Genomic DNA, 18,264 nt, shown 5'->3' with positions numbered 1-18,264 from the left:
GTTAGAGAAGGTAAACAATTTACGAATTTTGAACAATTCAGAGAAGCCTTATGTGACTCACCACAGTTGATATCTTTTACTCAAAGGGCTACATATGGGACCACAGATCAGCTGCCACTGGGTGATTTTGAAGGATCTGATCTACAAGGAATATAGTTTCTGGAAAGAGACATTGGAGAGCCAAATGCAGCTTGTTTTGGAATTGAGCACCCTTGCCAAGGCTTCATTCATAAATAATGTAGGGCTAACTTCCTGGTCGCAATCCTAAATGGGCAGACTACCTGTATCAGGTTGCCGACAACCCTGATGCAAGTACCTGAATTCTGTGTCTGCTGACAATTCCTGGTTAATGTCTCAAAATCTTTTAAAGCAAGAATGAGAGCTCTAGCCAAGATACATCTATTTATTAAAGAAGACCTGTTAAATTAAAGCCATTCTTAAATACCCCAAAACTGAGACATTTGTTGACACAATCCATGTAAACTATTGCCTTCAGAAATAGATTAGCTTTCTCTGGAATCATAACATGTATGCAAAGAGACACCTAGTGGACAAACATGTAAGTACACTGTTTAGCTTGAGACCAAAGACTGAAAGATCATTCTGAAAGATCATCCTCACTCCTGCTTTTGATTTCAATAGAGCATTTTTTAAAACTACTAGAATCATAAAGCTGGAAATCTAAGCTTTACAAAAGACTATTTTGTGTTTATTTCTAAAGGAAATTTTTGCTCTTTACTGTTTTTTAATTAGATTATCGTACTGCATAAAGTCTTGAGAAGTAACAAAAAAATTAGAGTAGAATGTAATTGGCCAGCCACTTGAGTTAACCTTTCTCTGAACTCGTGTGTGCTTATTTTTTTGTTTCCATCTCTTTATAGACTTTGCGTATGAGATTTTTCCATTTGTCTTTGGGTTGTTTTATTCTTGCTTTTAACTAAGTAAAGCCAAAGACTTTTTTTCCAGCCAGTTTCCTGTGGTCCGCCCAGCTTCCTGTGACCTGCCTGCTCTCTTCATTTTGTACTTTCTCACCCACACCGCACCTACACATTGTTTTATACCCATCTTCTCACATTCAGCTTACATCTGCACCTGCCAGCCTCCCACTGCCCTAGATGACTTTAACCTCAAAAGTCTGTCATCACAAGAAAACAAGGAATTATTTATTTTTTCCTGACACCATTTTACTGAAATTTGGCCATGTCAAACATTTAGAGGAGAAAGGTTTTTTTAATTAAATAGATAAGTTTAATTTCAATGTGTATGAACTCACGGACTCCAACTCGTAGAATTTTAAATCTGAAAGAGAAACACTTGTTCTCAGGGAAGCCAGATTACATTTACAAAGTCCAGTTACTCTGAGACTGCTGGGCCAGGAAAAGCCAAGCCATGTGGAGAGTCCCAGGAGAACAAAGTGCTAGGAGAAGGAGGAGCTAAGGAACACAGACGTGTGGATGAAAAAGTGATCTTGGAAGCAGATCCTTCTGTCCCAACCACTCCAGCTAAAACCACATGAATCAGAGAAGAACCGTCAAGCCAAGCTCTTCTCAAATTCTGTCCTGGGCAAAACAAAGAGGTCCTCACCCTACCATTTTCAGTAAGTAAGGTGGTCCTTCTTTCTTCCATCACATATTTGATGGTAATATGTTGAAACCTTTTCTTGGATATTAGGAATAAACCAAAGATGCTGAACATTGTATCAGAAGAGCTCATTAAAAAATAGTAAGAATTACAATAATTAAAAAATAAGAAATTAAGTTTGTCAATATTTTCAGATGATATGATTTTACATATGGAAAAGAATCTACATGTGAATTATTTAAACTAAAAAGTGGATATAGATGGGTTGCTAGATTCCTGCCCAATATGTAAAAATCAATAACTTTTCTACATGCCAGCAGCAGATAGCATGAAAATAAAATTTATAAGAAGATACAAATATAACAACATCATTAAATTCCAAATGCATTAGAATGACTCTAACAAAAGACATGTAATACTTCTATGAAGAAATCTATAAAACATTATTGAAAGAAATTAAAGAAGATCTAAACAAATGGAAGGATATGCCATATTCATTAATTAGAGGACTCAAGATTGCAAAGATGGGGCTTCCCTGGTGGCTCAGTGGTTAGGAATCTGCCTGTCAATGCAGGGGACTCGGGTTCGAGCCCTGGTCCGGGAAGATCCCACAGGCCGTGGAGCAACGAAGCCCGTGTGCCACAACTACTGAGCCTGAGCTCTACCTCCCACAAACCACAACTACTGAGCCCGCGTGCCACAACTACTGAAGCCCACACTCCTAGAGCCCATGCTCCACAACAAGAGAAGCCACTGCAATGAGAAGCCCGCGCACCACAACGAAGAGTAGCCCCCACTCGCCGCAACTAGAGAAAGCCTGCGCACAGCAACGAAGACCCAACGCAGCCAAAAAATAAAATAAAATAAGTAAATTTAAAAAAAAAGATTGCAAAGATGACTATGGTTAGTGCTTTTTCTTTGCTGTTAATTTTATTATCCTATGGCCATAAGGATATTATCTTACCTTTTCTTCTAGAACTTCTGTTGTTTTGCCTCTCATTTTAGATTTATAATCTACTTGCAATTGATCTTCGATTCTGGTTTCAAATAAGGGTTAATTTTCATTTTTAAAATTAATAACCAATTGTCTCAGTATCATTTATTGAAAATACTGTCATTTCCCCATTGGTTCTAATCATAAAGGAAAAACTTGATAAGTTGGAACCCATTAAAATTAAGAATTTCCGTTTACCAAAAGACAACAGTAGGGATTGTAAAAGCAAGTAAGTGAATGAGAAAAGATATGTGCACTACATATAACCTATACAAGGCTATATACCAGAATGCATAAAGAATTTCTATAAATTAGTCAGAAACAGACAGAAAAACCCAAGAGAAAAATGAGAAAAGACTTAAGAGCCATTTCACAAAGGAGGATATCAATTAGCCGATATATGTATGAAAAGTTGCTTAACCTCATTACCATTCAATGAAATGCAAGGTAAAACTGTAAAGAAACATCATTAAACACTGGCCAAAATCATGAAATTTTAGAAGACTGACAATAACAAGTACATTGTAGAGCCAAAGAAAACACTCAAACACTGCTGTAGAGAGCATAAATTAGGACAATCATTTTGGAAAACTGGCAAAATCTGCTAAAGCTGACCACATGCATAGCCTATGACCCATAAATTTTACTTGTAAGTGTACATGCATCAGATATGCATGCACATGTACACTGAAAACATGTATAATAATGTTTCTAGCAGTTTTATTAATAATAGAGAAAATGTTAAAAAATAATCCAAATGTCCATAAACAGGAAAGTGGATAAATAAATTGTGGATTAGTCATACAATGGAATACTACATACCAATAAAAAAGGGGAAACTCCTTATCTCACAGTCATATAATATTGAGAGAAAGAAACCAGACACCAAAGAATATACACTGTATAATTCTGTTTATATAAAATAGTAAAACTGGCAAAACTAGACCTCAGTGTTTAGCAAAGTACACCTGGGTCATTAAATTATACAGGAATGCAAGGCAGTAATTACCACAAACGGCAGGAGAGTGGTTACCTTTAAGGGAAGGCAGGGATTATTTATTAGAAGAAGACAAGAGGGGATTCGGGGTATCCCAACAGTATCCTATTTCTTGACTCAAGTAGTAGTTACAAGAATTTTTGCTTTGTGATAAAGCATCAAGCTATTCAAATTAGTTTTGTGCACTCTTCTCTATGAATATTATATTTAACATAGTATACGTTATATTTCAAAATAAAATTTATTTTAAAAAGTAAGATTTAGCAATATGTTATCTAAAAGAAGAAAAACAGAAAACAAAAGGATATGAAATGTTAAAATGTAAAAGATGGAAACAAATATCCAGGCAAACATGAACAAAAAGAAAGATGCGATGACAATTTTAATATCTGAAAATATAAAACTCATGGTAAATATACATATATATTTATAACAAAAAATACAATCAGAAAATATAACCTTCATAGACATATAAATATATTGCCTCGAGCAACCACAACTCATAGAACTGGAAAGAGAAATATATAACTTGACAATTATAGTTGAAGATTACAGCACACATCTCTCAGGTATCACTAGCTTAACCAGACAATAAATAAATAGAAATGTAGATGACCCAAATGACACAAATTAGTAAATTTAGATACACAGAACTCTATACTTGAGAAACAGAGAATAAACTCTCATTTTCAGCACACATGGTACATTGTCAAAAATTGACAAAAGTTTACTCAGCCATAAAAAGAAATGAAATGGAGGTATTTGTAGTGAGGTGGATGGAGTTAGAGTCTGTCATACAGAGTGAAGTAAGTCAGAAAGAGAAAAACAAATACAGTATGCTAACACATATATATGGAATCTAAGGAAAAAAAAAAAAAAAAAAGGTCATGAAGAACCTAGTGGCAAGACGGGAATAAAGACACAGACCTACTAGAGAATGGACTTGGGGATATGGGGAAGGGGAAGGGTAAGCTGGGACAAAGTGAGAGAGTGGCATGGACATATATACACTACTAAATGTAAAATAGATAGCTAGTGGGAAGCAGTCGCATAGCACAGGGAGATCAGCTCGGTGCTTTGTGACCACCTAGAGGGGTGGGATAGGGAGGGTGGGAGGGAGGGAGATGCAAGAGGGAAGAGATATGGAAACATATGTATATGCATAACTGATTCACTTTGTTATAAAGCAGAAACTAACACACCATTGTAAAGCAATTATACTCCAATAAAGATGTTAAAAAAAAAAATTGACAAAAGTACTGTATTACAGAGGAAGTCTTGATAAATTTCACAGAACCAATTTAACACAGATTATGTTCTCTGGCTGTAATGCATTAATTATAGAAATTAATAATGAAAACATAGCTTTAAATAGTCTACATGTCTGGAAACTAAATCTTGCACTACTAAAACAATTGGATAGATAATCAACAAGGACCTGTGTATAGCACAGGGAACTCCACTCGATATTTTATGATAACCTATGTGGGAAAAGAATCTGAAAAAGAATGGATATATGTACATGTATAACTGAACCACTTTGCTGTACATCTGAAAATAACACAACATTGTAAATCAACTATACCCCAATATAAAATAAAAATTAAATTTTAAAAATGAATTAAGGAAATCAAATGGGAAATATTTAAAATTTATCACCATTGAAAACACTACATATCAAAAAATTTTTAGGAAACACAGCTAAAGCATTTTTCAAAGGAAAATTTATACTTTAAATGCATTTATCAAAAAAAGAAGGAATGAAAACAAATAAGAGCTTAACACATGGAACTAGAAAAATAGCAAGATAACAAACCCAAGGAAGAAATAGTAAAAATAAAGGCAGAAATCAATAAAATAGAAAAATATAGAGAAGATTAATAAAACACAAAGCTAATTCTTTGAACAAAAATTAATAAAGCAGAACTCCAGCAAGACTGGTAAAGTAGGAAAAACTAGATACAAAATAAAAACTTCTGAGTTATAACTCTTAACCTGCCAATTATTCAGCCTGAAACTGTTAACATCAAAAACTTTCATTTGGATGCAGGTAAATAGTTAAGAAAAAATCTAATATAGAGAGATTACACAATTATCTACCTTGCAACCTGCTCTCCTGAAAGAAATAAAATATTCTTTGCCAAAGTCTAACACTTTTTCACACATTGATCAGTGGGAGTAAAAATCTAATTAAAAATGAAATAAATTATTCATAAAATCAGAGAAAATTATTTTCCCCATAATTTTTTCCAGGCAAAATTACTTAACATTTAAAAACTAATCATAACATATCGGACTACTGTATACATGCAAAATTCAGAATCAAACAAATTGGAAAATTACTGTCAGGTTTCAGATCTGCTGCTTTCTTCCACCTATTAATCTTAGGCCCTTTTAATACAGACCCCCATTTCTCAAAGCTCACTAGAAGAATCTTTTATTGGTTATTTATTAACTTTTGTCTGACCAGCTCCTTTTACTTCAAGGAATTGCCTCTTCCCCTCCTTGAGGCACTGTCAATCGTATGGTCCCACATTCCCCCAAACAGGAGCAAGCATATGGCTTAGGTTTGCCAATCATTCATTCGTCAGATATGTATTGGCTGACAGCTTTATAGCCTGAAGATACAATATTGAACACAATAGATAAAACCTCCTGCCCTCATGGGGCCTACATTTCATGGGAATAGACAAATAATCAATAAGATAAGTAAGTAAAATAAATGGTATATTAGATTGCGATAAATGGGGAAAAATAAAATAGGGGAGAGTATTATAGAGGGTTGTGATTTTTAAATGCGTGGATAGAAATGGACTCACTAAATAGCCGATATTAGGGTAAAGACCTGAAAGAGGTGAAGAAATAGCCTATGGCTATCCAAGGGTGAAGCAGCCCAGCTTTGGGGAACGGCCCACGCAGTGGCCCCAGAGTGGGACTGGGAACGTGTCTGGCATGTGTTAGGCGTAACAAGGAGGCCAGCACAGCTGAGGCTGAGGGAGCAACGGAAGGAGAGTGGCGGCAGATGAGGTCAGAGGGGTCATGGGAAGTCAGATCATGCAGATCTTGGTGGTCTTCTTTTTTTTTGAGTTAGGAATTAATATTATTTTTATTTTAAAGTCAAGGAGAGATTTGAATTGAGAATTATGTAAATTATTTAAGGTCATACAGCTAGTAGGTGAGAGAGCCAGGTCTGAACTAAGGTCATGTAGAGTAACAAAGAGCAACTGATTCTCCTTTGTTAACATCACTGATATAAATCTACCTCTTTTTCACTCTCACTGCTCCAAAGTGTAGTTCAGCCCATCATCACTTGGCCTAGACCACTTTAGTGGATCTCCCTTATCTTGGTTCGTATGTCTCCATTTCATCTTTAATACTGCTACCAGATAAATCTTTCTAAGATCTGATCATGTTACTTGTCAATTAAAAACGCTTCAAAGGCGTCTCATTAACTATATGACGTGCTACAAACTTGTCAGTGTGGCCCTCCATAAGCTGCATCCTTCCTCTCTCTTGTATCTTCTCTTAGATCTTGGTGGTCTCTTAGGCAATGGTTGAAGACTCTAGCTTCCCTTGAATCTTTCCAGGCAAGCTTTGTAGGGTTTTGATCTGACAAACACATTAACAGCTCTGGCTCTAGCAAAGAGACTGATGGGAACAAGGATATAAATTGAGAAACCAGTTAAGAGGCTCCCACAGTCATCCCGAGAAGATGTGAGAATGTCTTGAGCCAGAGTAGAAGCAATAGAGGTGATAAGAAATAGATGAATCAAAGTACTTGTCCTCTTTGACACAATGACCAATTCAGAAAGGAGTACATGAACCTACTCAGGCTAATCAGGAAATTCTGCCTAGAGAACTAGGAAAAAGACTTGTCCTTTTTTCTGGGATCTTAGTCATAAGTGCAATGCAAACCCGGAGCTAGCAGTGACAATCTTGGTGGAGAGAATAGAGAATGAAACCAAAATATTGGGAATCAGAGCTCAGAGAGAGAGGGAAAAAAATAATCTTCCTATGTCACAAAATGCTGAATCAGACATATTTTAAAAGATGTACACTTGAATATGTCTTGTGAAATTTCAGAATTTCAAAGGTATGCAGAGAGGATAAAAAGGTATTATCTACAAAGAAACAAGAATAAGAATGACATCAGATTTCTCATATGTAACATGGAATGTCAAAGATGTTGGAGCAATGCCCTGAAAGTTCTAAATGAAAATAAATTTTCTACATAAAATTCAATATCCAGTCAAACACACAATCAATCATGAGGTCAAAATACCTTCTCAGGGAAAGACCTGAAAGATGGCAGAGGAGTAAGACGTGGAGATCACCTTCCTCTCCACAAATACATCAGAAATACATCTACATGTGGAACAACTCCTACAGAACACCTACTGAACACTGGCAGAAGACCTCAGACCTCCCAAAAGGCAAGAAACTCCCCATGTACCTGGGTAGGGCAAAAGAAAAAAGAAAAAACAGAAACATAAGAATAGGGACCAGACCTGTACCTCGGGGAGGGAGCTGTGAAGGAGGAAAAGTTTCCACACACTAGGAAGCCCTTCACTGGCAGAGATGGGGGGTGGCAGGGGGGGAAGCATTGGAGCCACAGAGGAGAACACAGCAATAGGAGTGCAGAGAACAAAGCGGAGAGATTCCTGCACAGAGGATCAGTGCCGACCAGCACTCACCAGCCTTAGAGGCTTGTCTGCTCACCCGCCAGGGCGGGTTGGGGCCGGGAGCTGAGGTTCCAGCTTTGGAAGTCAGATTCCAGGGAGAGGACTGGGGTTGGCTGCGTGAACACAGCCTGAAGGGGGCCAGTGCACCACAGCTAGCTGAGAGGGAGTCCGGGAAAAAGTCTGGACCTGCCTAAGAGGCAAGAGACCATTGCTTCGGGGTGTGCAAGAAGAGGGGATACAGAGCACCACCTAAATGAGCTCCAGAGACAGGCGTGAGCCGCGGCTATCTGCGCAGACAACAGAGATGGGCATGAGATGCTAAGGCTGCTGCTGCAGCCACCAAGAAGCCTGTGTGCAAGCACAGGTCACTATCCACACCTCCCCTCCCAGGAGCCTGTGCAGCCCGCCACTGCCAGGGTCCTGTGATCCAGGGAAAACTTCCCCAGGAGAACACACGGTGCGCCTCAGGCTGGTGCAACGTCACGCTGGCCTCTGCCGCCACAGGTTCACCCCGCATTCCGTGCCTCTCCCTCTCCCTAGCCTGAGTGAGCCAGAAACCCCTAATCAGCTGCTCCTTTAACCCCATCCTGTCGGAGGAGGAACAGACGCCCTCAGGCGACCTACACGCAGAGGCAGGGCCAAATCCAAAGCTGAATCCCAGGAGCTGTGCGAACAAAGAAGAGAAAGAAACTTTCAGCAGAAACTCTGCAAGCCAGCAGGGAGTGGCAGGACATATTTAAAGTGATGAAAGGGAAAAACGCACAACCAAGATTAATCTACCCAGCAAGGATCTCATTCAGATTCGACAGAGAAATTAAAACCTTTACAGAAAGCAAAAGCTAAGAGAATTCAGCACCACCAAACCAGCTCTACAATAAATGCTAAAGGAACTTCTCTAGGCAGGAAACACAAGAGAAGGAAAAGACCTACAATAACAAACCCAAAACAATTAAGAAAATGGTAATAGGAACATACATATTGATAACTACCTTAAATGTAAATGGATTAAATGTTCCAACCAAAAGACATAGACTGGCTGAATGGATACAAAAACAAGACCCAAATATATGCTGTCTACAAGAGACCCACTTCAAACCTAGGGACACATACAGACTGAAAGTGAGGGGATAGAAAAAGATATTCCATGCAAATGGAAATCAAAAGAAAGCTGGATTGGCAATTCTCATATCAGACAAAATAGACTTTAAAATAAAAACTATTACAAGAGACAAAGAAGGACACTACATAATGATCAAAGAATCAATCCAAGAAGAAGATATAACAATTGTAAATATTTATGCACCCAACATAGGAGCACTTCAATACATAAGGCAAATGCTAACAGCCATAAAATGGGAAATTGACAGTAACACAGTCATAGTAGGGGACTTTAACATCCCAATTTCACCAATGGACAGATCATCCAAAATGAAAATAAATAAGGAAACACAAGCTTTAAATGATACATTAAACAAGATGGACTTAATTGATATTTATAGGACATTCCATTCAAAAAACAACAGAATACACTTTCTTCTCAAGTGCTCATGGAACATTCTGCAGAATATATCATATCTTGGGTCACAAATCAAGCCTTGGTAAATTTAAGAAAACTGAAATCGTATCAAGTATCTTTTCCGACCACAACGTTATGAGACTAGATATCAATTACAGGAAAAAATGTGTAAGAAATACAAACACATGAAGGCTAAACAATACACTACTAAATAGCCAAGAGATCACTGAAGAAATCAGAGAAGAAATCAAAAAGAACTTAGAAACAAATGACAATGAAAACATGATGACCCAAAAATTATGGGATGCAGCAAAAGCAGTTCTAAGAGGGATGTTTATAGCAATACAAGCCTATCTCAAGAAACAACAAACATCTCAAATAAACAACCTAACCTTACACCTAAAGCAATTAGAGAAAGGAGAACAAAGAAACCCCAAAGTTAGCAGAAGGAAAGAAATCATAAAGATCAGATCAGAAATAAATGAAAAAGAAATGAAGGAAACGATAGCAAAGATCAATAAAACTAAAAGCATGTTCTTTGAGAAGATAAACAAAATTGGCCAGACTCATCAAGAAAAAAAGAAGACTCAAATCAGTAGAATTAGAAATGAAAAAGGAGAAGTAATAAGTGACACTGCAGCAATACAAAGGATCATAATAGATTACTACAATCAACTATGTGCCAATAAAATGGACAACCTGGAAGAAATGGACAAATTCTTAGAAAAGCACAACCTTCTGAGACTGAACCAGGAAGAAATAGAAAATATAAACAGACAAATCATAAGCACTGATAATTGAGACTGTGATTAAAAATCTTCCAGCAAACAAAAGGCCAAGACCAGATGGCTTCACAGGCAAATTCTATCAAACATTTAAAGAACAGCTAACACTTATCCTTCTCAAACTCTTCCAAAATATAGCAGATGAGGGACAATCCCAAACTCATTCTACGAGGCCACCATCACCCTGATACCAAAACCAGACAAAGATGTCACAAAGAAAGAAAACTACAGGCCAATATCACTGATGAACATAGATGCAAAAGTCCTCAACAAAATACTAGCAAACAGAATCCAAAAGCACATTAAAAGGATCATACACCATGATCAAGGGGGTTTATCCCAGGAATGCAAGGATTCTTCAATATAAGCAAATCAGTCAATGTGATACACCATATTAAAAAACTGAAGGAGAAAAACCATATGATCATCTCAATAGATGCAGAAAAAGCTTTCAACAAAATTCAACACCCATTTATGATAAAAAACCTCCAGAAAGTAGGCATAGAGGGAACTTTTCTCAACATAATAAAGGCCATATATGACAAACCCACAGCCAACATCATCCTCAATGGTGAAAAACTGAAACCATTTCCACTAAGATCAGGAAAAAACAAGGTTGCCCACTCTCACCACTATTACTCAACATTGTTTTGGAAGTTTCAGCCACAGCAGTCAGAGAAGAAAAAGAAATAAGAGGAATCCAAATCAGAAAAGAAGTAAAGCTGTCACTGTTTGCAGATGACACGATACTATACATAGAGAATCCTAAAGATGCTACCAGAAAACTACTAGAGGTAATCAATGAATTTGGTAAAGTTGCAGGATACAAAATTAATGCACAGAAATCTCTTGCATTCCTATACACTAATGACGAAAAATCTGAAAGAGAAATTAATGAAACACTCCCATTTACCACTGCAACAAAAAGAATAAAATACCTAGGAATAAACCTACGTAAGGAGACAAAAGACAAAAGTTTTCGGTATGCAGAAAACTATAAGACACTGATGAAAGAAATTAAAGATGATACAAACAGATGGAGAGATATACCACATTCTTGGATTGGAAGAATCAACATTGTGAAAATGACTATACTACCCAAAGCAATCTACAGATTCAATGCAATCTCTATCAAACTACCAAAGGCATTTTTCACAGAACTAGAACAAAAACTTTTACAATTTGTATGGAAACACAAAAGACCCCGAATAGCCAAAGCAATCTTGAGAAAGAAAAATGGAGCTGGAGGAATCAGGCTCTTGGACTTCAGACTATACTACAAAGCTACAGTAATCAAGACAGTATGGTACTGACACAAAAACAGAAATGTAGATCAGTGGAACAGGATAGAAAGCCCAGAGATAAACCCACACACATATGGTCACCTTACTTTTGATAAAGGAGGCAAGAATATACAATGGAGAAAAGACAGCCTCTTCAATAAGTGCTGGGCAAACTGGGCAGCTACATGTAAAAGAGTGAAATTAGAACACTCCCTAACACTACACACAAAAATAAACTCAAAATGGATTAAAGACCTAAATGTAAGGCCAGACACTATAAAACTCTTAGAGGAAAACATAGGCAGAACACTCTATGACATAAATCACAGCAAGATCCTTTTTGACCCACCTCCTAGAGAAATGGAAATAAAAACAAAAATAAACAAATGGGACCTAATGAAACTTAAAAGCTTTTGCACAGCAAGGGAAACCATAACAAGACAAAAAGACAACCCTCAGAATGGGAGAAAATATTTGCAAATGAAGAAACTGACAAAGGATTCATCTCCAAAATTTACAAGCAGCTCATGCAGCTCAATATCAAAAAAAAAAAAAAAAAAACCCAATCACAAAATGGGCAGAAGACCTAAACAGACATTTCTCCAAAGCAGATATACAGATTGCCAACAAACACATGAAAGGATGCTCAACATCACTAATCATTAGAGAAATGCAAATCAAAACTACAATGAGGTATCACCGCACACCAGTCAGAATGGCCTTCATCAAAACATCTACAAACAATAAATACTATAGAGGGTGTGGAGAAAAGGGAACCCTCTTGCATTGTTTGTGGGAATGTAAATTGATACAGCCACTATGGAGAATCATATGGAGGTTCCTTAAAAAACTAAAAATCGAACTACCATACGACCCAGCAATCCCACTACTGGGTATATACCTTGAGAAAACCATAATTCAAGAAGAGTCATGTACCACAATGTTCATTACAGCTCTATTTACAATAGCCAGGACATGGAAGCAACCTAAGTGTCCATTGACAGATAAATAGATAAAGAAGATGTGGCACATATATACAGTGGAATATTATTCAGCCATAAAAAGAAACGAAATTGAGTTTTTGTAGTGAGGTGGATGGACCTAGAGTCCGTTTTACAGAGCAAAGTAAGTCAGAAAGAGAAAAACAAATACCGTATGCTAACACATATATATGGAATCTAAAAAAAAAAAAAAAAAAAAAAAGGGTTCTGATGAACCTAGGGACAGGACAGGAATAAAGACTCAGACGTAGAGAATGGACTTGAGGACATGGGGAGGGGGAAGGGTAAGCTGGGACGAAGTGAGAGAGTGGCATGTACATATATACACTACCAAATGTAAAATAGATAGCTAGTGGGAAGCAGCCACATAGCACAGAGAGATCAGCTCAGTGCTTTGTGACCACCTAGAGGGGTGGGATAGGGAGGGTGGGAGGGAGATGCAAGAGGGAGGAGATATGGGGATATATGTATATGTATAGCTGATTCACTTAGTTATAAAGCAGAAACTAACACACCATTGTAAAGCAATTATACTCCTATAAAGATATTAAAAAAAAAAATGATGGTGACTAATGGGCCATGAGTAACAATGTTTCAAAGGCAGTTGCAAGGTAATTGGAAGTGGTAGAAAGTACATACTGGGGAGAAAAGTGATTATTATTACTACTGTTTCTTCGCTTCATAGAAAAATAATAGCTCTCGAATTAATATACTAACATTTTCTGAAAAATTACTACTATTTCATTATATCCGTGGAGTCACAAAAGAAGGTATTCTTGATAGATAGCTGTGAAAAGAATGCTTCTCTTGTATTCTCTGGCAAGTTATAAGCAGAGTTACACTAAACAAGAGATGGGTGTCCCAGTGAGGAACTAAGACATTCTTTTTGAATCATTTTATAAACAGGAAATTAAAGGAATAATGAGAAAAATTAGACATATATTTGTAGAACTCCAGTCTTACCTAGATCATTAGGGATGAACTTTAAAGATGAGAACATCTTAAGATTACTTTACTTTTATATTGATATAATAATTACTAAATATAAATATTTCATTATAGTCCTTAGTAAATTTATATTAGTAAACGCCTCACTTCTAGAAATTTCAGTTTACATATGGGCATCTAAACCCATAGTTGCTTATCAAATAGATTCTTCACATAATTATAGTTCTATGGTACTTGGACAGTTTGGTATGTCCCTGACCACTAAGGGGCTCAAACAAGATAATTCCGTAAATAAATTGCTTTCCTAAACAGCTCTCCTACTGAAATGTAATCGCCGTCAAGAATCCGTTTTCAAGGGAAATCCAGAGGACCAAATACAGTTGGTTATTTATGAATACCATTACCTTCTCTCTGCATTAATCCTAGCCTAGGGGTAAATATACCTAGGCTATTATCATTTGGTTCACAAATTAGAATAACAAAGTGGAGGACGGGCCGTTCAGGTCATGAATATCACCAAAAGAAAGAATTCGTTTTGAAGAGTTCTCAACTACATACCAAAAAGCTATGAACTTCCTCGTTCCAGTTCTGTTGCTTCCGATCTGTACAAGAAAAAGACAAGAAAGAGGTCATCAGATTTCTGCCAGGACTCAACTGCCTGGGAGGAAGTCAGAGTCCTACCACATCAACCCCAAGAAGAGGCAGCAAAATAGTAACTTGCTCATCATAATAATTACCCAGTGTCTCTCCTGGAGAATGAGACAGAAAGTTATATCTCATAGAAAATAGGAAAACCTGGGTAGTAAGCTAGCAGGAAATCACTAAACTGAGATTCCCCCAGAATTGAACGTTTTCTAAAAGATAAAATGAAAATAATATTCTAATCTCTTGAACACTCCTCAAAATACATTTCCACTTTTCCTTTTTATAAAATTTTTATTTTTTATTGAAGTATAATTAATTGACAATGTTTCAGGCATACAGCAAACAGATTCAGTTATAGTATAGATATATATTATGGTTTTTTATTGAAGTATAGTTGATTTACAATGTTGTGTTAGTTTCAGGTGTACAGCAAAGTGATTCAGGTATACCTATATAAATATCTATTCTTTTTTAGACTCTCTTCCCACATAGGTTATTATAGAATATTGAGCGGAGTTCCCTGTGCTATACACTAGGTCCTTGTTGGTTATCTATTTTATATATAGTAATGTGCACATTTTAATCCGAAGCTCCTAATTAAGTCCTCCCCCCTTCCCCTTTGGTAAACATAAGTTTGTTTTCTATGTCTGTGAGACTAATTCTGGTTTGTAAGTAAGTTCATATGTATCTTTTTTTTATATTCCACATATAAGCATTATCATATGATGTTTATCTTTCTCTGTCTGACTTCACTTAGTATGATAATCTCTAGGTCCATCCACATTGCTGCAAATGGCATTATTTCATTCGTTTTTGTGGCTGAGCGAGGTAGGTTTTTTTTTTTAAGAGTTTTTTGATGTGGACCATTTTTAAAGTCTTTATTGAATTTGTTACAATATTGCTTCTGTTTTATGTTTTGGTTTTTTGGCCACAAGTCGTGTGAGATCTTAGCTCCCTGACCAGGGATCGAACCCGCAACCTCTGCATTGGAAGGCGAAGTCTTAACCACTGGACCGCCAGGAAAGTCCCAAGGTAGGTATTTTTAATCATCTTTTCTTTTTGGATGGAAATCTATCCAAGTGTATATAACCAGTAAGACTACTTCTGTGGCCAAAATTTAAGTATAAAGATACTGTAAATATCATACTGCAGTAAAAAGCCCTCTATTTTCATGTCAAATACATCTAGACATCTTTTTTTCTCTCCTACAACCTGCACTCCACATTGTTCACACTGTGTGGCTTAAAGTTCCAGTTTTGTTACTTTAAATTGAAAAGTAATGTGACATTATGTTTTATCTAAATATTTTCCAACTATAATGATTTGAAATTGTAATAGTTCACCAGAAACAATGTAAAAGTAGATGAATGTTAGCTGTATTGGATGCCAAGTCCTTGACTTCTGTTCATGTTTGTCTTTGCACTTAGTGTACCTAGTAATAAACCAGCTCTTTCTTTCTCCCCGGAACAAGATTTCTACTTCCCAAAACAGTGAAAACAGCATTGTTTCACGTTGTAGTAATTAGCATTTGTACAAGAACTTCACAGTATATTAAATTCGTTTTAAAATTTTTCTTTTTACTGTTGGACCTCACAGTCCTGGTGTTGTTTAGTTGAGGGCCAAATCAAGAAAATTTGGGGCATCAGTGTATGTAACTTGATCACAGCCAGCAGAATCAATCTCTAACTAGACATTCCAGACAGAAAGAGCACAAAGAAGTTTTCCCATCCTCTAAGTCAAGAGAACTGACAGGGGTAAAAGCCAGACAACTTTTATAGTGATACTGAAATTTAAAAAGCCATGCCACCCACGTCCAGGTAAATGTGACTGCAGATGCTTATCTGGGTGGCATTCAGACTCAGATTACTATCTAAATCATTTTGAGCTTGGGAAGATCTTGAAGAAATTGGGTGCTATTTTCCACTGATTAAAACCACTTTACCACCTGCAGAAAGCCTCATGCTGAGAGGACAGATCAAGATCTGTTGACTCTAACACCCATGCACAATTTCTCTAACACTCAATGATTTGAATATCTCATTTCAAAGGAAAAGAGTAATTTCAAATGCCTGAATAATGAGAGGGATAGTCTTGTCCTGGTCCAGGGCACAATTTCATAAGGAAGCAAAAGCAGAATCCTCAAAAATACCCAAAGCAGGAACAAAAGGAACAAAATTCTCTTTTCAACTTCCACAGAGTTCTGCAAGTGTAACATCATTTTCTTTTGAGGAAAGAAAAATCTATAGCCCCTCAGAAGGAAAATCTATATCTTAGCCCTAGGAAAAGCATTATTCTTCTCCTTCATTTGAATTCATTTTCTAGGCCAAATACAGTAAAGAAAGCTGCATTGGAAGACTATGCCTTGAATACATAAATTGTAGCCAGACAGAAAGAGTGATGAAAAATGTTTCAGCGGTGAAGTCTTTAATAGAACATGTATCATTCATTTTGTGCCCCACCAACCTCAACAGACTCCTATTGTCTTCAAATAACAATAAGAGGAACTGCCTGCAGTTAATTTAATCATTGTAATTTCCTAATAAAGACTGATGTCTATTGAAAATTATTCCAATTATGTCTTTAAAAATGAGTTCAAAACTGTTAAAATTACTACCTTAAATACTATATTAACCTCTACCAAGTGTTATTAGTTTTTCCCACGGTCTTCTTAGAGAAAAAAAATGACATTCGTGCCTAATTTTTTTATTCAGTAAAAATTCAACTTGGAGATGCCACAATCATTTTTAAAACTTTGCTCAAGTTCAATCTACATAAGGTGTCATCTAACCCTTTTCTATTACATCCTGAGAAGTAATTTCTCTGATTAAAAACAAAAACACTGCCAAAATCCATTTTATTGCATCACATAAAATCAAACTATGCAACCGCTTGAAAATAAGTAGAAGATAAGCAGAGAGAAGGGATCTCACAAAAGCAACAATGATGAAAATAACAATAGCCAACATTTATTAAGCCCTGTTTATCACTTTGTTTGTGCTGGCATATGCTAAATGCTGTACACGCATTAATCATTTAGTGTTCACAACTCTGTGAAGTTGGTGCTGTCTTTATTCCCATTTTACAGATGAAGACGACGGCCCTGAAAGATGCAGCTCTGGCTGGCATCCTCTGCTCTGCGGACGGCTGCCACCCCACTGCTCATCGGAGGCTGCCTGCACTACCCCCAACCTCCTCTAGACACGCCCCCCAACACACACACACACACACACATGCACACACACACACACCCTCACACACACACACCTGTTTCTGATCAGTACTTTGATGAGGGCTCTCCACAGTGACATATGCTTTCCTTTGACCGTATCTCTCTCCCTCCAGAACCCACAGACACACTAGAAGAGTGATTGTGCAGGGAGGGGTAGAGAACAGGGAGGATCTGGGTCAGGAAGCTCTGCATCCACAGCCCTGCTTCCTCCCATGCTGCCAGACTTCCCTCATCTTAGCTTTCGCCAGGCACCCAGGGCTCTCTCTCTAGTCCAGGTCCTTTTGGAAGCCTTCTGTCCATCAGTCAAGGCTGCCATGTCGAAAACAAAACTGCTGGTAAGTTTAGCCCCTCTTTCCCAGGGTTCTTGGACCCCATGCAGTGCACCTGGTCATGCCTCTGAGTCCTTTCTGAAGCTACTTGGCTGTTCACCAAATGCTCTCAGCCAGCCAGGAGTGACCCTGCTGTGACATGCACACGTGCATTAGCTGTTGGTTGGCTGCAGCCTAACTTTGCCAGTTGTGTTGGCCAACTCTCATCCTGACACGGTTCAAGAGACTACATTCCAAATGATTGGCTACATGAAGGAGGTAAAGTTCATGACTC

The 18,264-nt window shown here is 37.3% G+C and overlaps 1 protein-coding gene across 1 annotated transcript in view; it reads right to left on the bottom strand.

Moving 5' to 3' along the window:
- The window catches only part of IPCEF1 (interaction protein for cytohesin exchange factors 1), a 165,069-nt gene that overhangs the window by 105,351 nt on the left and 41,454 nt on the right, over positions 1-18,264 (bottom strand). The window contains exon 2 of the mRNA XM_061206999.1: positions 14,346-14,389. The gene's annotated coding sequence lies outside the window, so the exon portion shown is untranslated. The remainder of the gene's footprint in view (positions 1-14,345; positions 14,390-18,264) is intronic.

The sequence above is a fragment of the Eubalaena glacialis genome, chromosome 12 (genome assembly GCF_028564815.1).
Source record: "Eubalaena glacialis isolate mEubGla1 chromosome 12, mEubGla1.1.hap2.+ XY, whole genome shotgun sequence".
Lineage (NCBI taxonomy): Eukaryota > Metazoa > Chordata > Mammalia > Artiodactyla > Balaenidae > Eubalaena > Eubalaena glacialis.
Note: the sequence above shows the minus strand (reverse complement) of the source record. Positions and strands in the feature narration are given on the sequence as shown.